The sequence below is a fragment of the Anomaloglossus baeobatrachus genome, chromosome 2, assembly GCF_048569485.1.
Source record: "Anomaloglossus baeobatrachus isolate aAnoBae1 chromosome 2, aAnoBae1.hap1, whole genome shotgun sequence".
Taxonomy (NCBI): Eukaryota; Metazoa; Chordata; class Amphibia; order Anura; family Aromobatidae; genus Anomaloglossus; species Anomaloglossus baeobatrachus.
This window is the reverse complement of record NC_134354.1, coordinates 46,383,077-46,385,731: the sequence shown is the minus strand read 5'-3', so window position 1 is coordinate 46,385,731 and position 2,655 is coordinate 46,383,077. Positions and strand designations below refer to the sequence as shown.

General features: G+C 44.7%; 1 protein-coding gene across 1 annotated transcript in view; it reads left to right on the top strand.

Annotated features, from left to right (window-relative positions):
• Positions 1 to 2,466: 2,466 nt before the first annotated feature.
• The window catches only part of TIAM1 (TIAM Rac1 associated GEF 1), a 349,052-nt gene continuing 348,863 nt past the window's right edge, over positions 2,467 to 2,655 (top strand). The window contains 1 exon segment of the mRNA XM_075333370.1: positions 2,467 to 2,604. The gene's annotated coding sequence lies outside the window, so the exon portion shown is untranslated.

The following is a 2,655-nucleotide window of genomic DNA, read 5'->3' as shown; positions in this document are numbered from 1 at the left end:
GATGAGCTTCAAGAGGTAGTCACCGGAAATGGTTTTCACTTCAGAGGTGTGCCCTGTCAGGTTTAACACTAGAAGTCCCAGAGAGGGGTCATTTAACATTTCTACCATTGGAACCCTATAGAGCTCGAAATTTCTGGGACTTCTAGTGTTAATAAGTGGCATTTTTTTGCCTTATAAATGGGGTTGGGACCATCAGTTCTGTAGTGCAGAAGTCTGGTGGATACACAGCTGATAGTCCTACTGAATAGACTGTTAGAATTTGTATTATGGCAAGAAAGGTGGCTACTTTGAAGAACCTAGAATATAAGACATATTTTCAGTTGTTTCACACTTTTTTGTTACGTATTTCATTCCACGTGTTCATTCATAGTTTTGATGCCTTCAATGTGAATCTACAATTTTCACAGTCATGAAAATTTAGAAAAATCTTTGAATGAGGTGTGTCCAAACTTTTGGTCTGTACTGTATGTATATATATATATATATATATATATATATATATATTATATACACATATACAGGGGTTGGACAAAATAATGGAAACGCCTTGAAACATCAACAAGAGTTAGTTTAATATGGTGTAGGTCCACCTTTTGCGGCGACTACAGCCTCAATTCTCCGAGGTATGGATTCATACAAGGTGTGAATTGTTTCCAAAGGAGTTTTTGCCCATTCTGCAGTTAAAACACCCTCCAGTTCTTTGAGCGACGATGGTGGTGGAAATCGACATCTAACTTGAATCTCTAAAATCGGCCATAAATGCTCAATAATGTTGAGGTCTGGGGATTGTGGGGGCCAGAGGAGATGCTCAACTTCATTAGAATGTTCCTCGTGCCATGCTTTAACGATTCTAGCTGTATGAATTGGTGCATTATCATCTTGAAAGATGACGTTGCTTGAACCATGGGATGCACTTGGTCGCCCAAAATGCCTAAATAATCTTGGCTGTTAATTCTTCCATGAAGGGATATCATTGGTCCGGTGGATCTCCATTAAATAGCACCCCAGATCATCACAGAACCTCCGCCATGTTTTACGGTTGAGAGAAGGCAGTCTGGATGGAAGGCTTCTTTCGGCTGTCTCCACACGTACACTCAGCAGGAGGTCGGAAAAAGGGTAAACGATGATTCGTCTGAGAATATCACGTTTCCACTGCTCGAGGGACCAATTCTGGAGGTGTCTACAGCACTCTAAACGCTTGTACACATTTGTCATTGAGAGCAGAGGTTTTCTAATTGCAGCTCTTCCGTTGAATCCAGATTTGTGCAGCTCCCGACGAACAGTTTTCATGGAAACTGGGTTCTGTAGGTGTTCATTGAGCTCAGCAGTGATTTTCGGATCCGTGGTCTTGCGATGGTCTCTCACAATTCGCTTTAGAGTCCGACAGGCTCTCTCAGTCAACTTCGACTTTCGGCCGGACCCGTGCTTTGCTGCAGACGTTTTTCCTTCTCTTTCAAACGCAGTCATTACTTTGGAGACGGTACCTCTTGACACGCCAAGCATTCGGGCACTTTCTGTTACACTAGCGCCTGCCGTACGAGCACCAACAATTAGGCCTCTTAGAAAATCTGAGAGGTCTGCCATTGTATCAGGTTCTCATCAATGTTCTTACAATTCTGCAAACATATCACATAACACAAATAATCAATTACAAAACATTACATATGTCACGGTTTGCATGTTTATAACATGTTCGAAGATTATGATGCCAAAACGTTGTGTTTCCACTATTTTGTCCAACCCCTGTATGTATATATATATATATATATATATATATATATATATATATATATATATATATATATATATCAGTGTTAAGAGAAGAAATGCTATGGCTCCTAGATGAACTGGAGGGAAAAAAATGAAAGTGTCAAAAATGAAAGAACGGCTCTGACAGGAAGGGGTTAAACAATCTACGTCTGCCGTCTATCTTCATACAGCAGTGTAATGAGGCTAAGTCCCCCCCATGGTGGAGCCTCTGTGGCACAGTCCATCACTGGCACAGTGACAAGAGTGGCAGAGCCCATGTTGTGGTTTAGGAGGAGAGCGCAGTCAGCCTCCATCTCTGCACAGTCACCGTCTCCTCAGCACTGCAGACACCACGTGCTCTGTGTACACACAACCTCACGTCCTGACTGACACTGCGATGGGCGGATCCAAATTCCAAGCCGTCCAATCAGTACCTGGTATCACACAACGCGGCAAAGCTGCCCGAGTATACTTGTAATCTAATTGGCTGCAGCCCATGTCAGTCTCCTGTAGAAACCACGCCCTCTCTTTTTACGTCACCAAACATCGTCTGCTTATATTTTGTCTCTATCTTCTTTGTGCTAAAACAACCACGCCCCTCTCCTTTACATTGGATGCATCTAAATAAGACTGACAGCTCGGTAACCAATCAGATGGCAAGCTGTAATCCCGCCTTCCCGAGCTCCGCCTCTTCTCTTTGCTCTTGTGGTATCAGACTGTCAGTAGCGGCAGTGGCTGGCGGAGCCGGCAGAGGAGAGGGAGGTGTTATTGGCGGCTCAGCAGGACACGGTTGACCGCAGCAGAGGCGCCGGGGGGAGCGATGCAGCGAGCCCGCCAGGTGGTGCCTGACTGCAGGTGAGTGATGGAGCGCTGCGGGGAGAGGAGGAGAGTGCAGCCGGGGGCGGA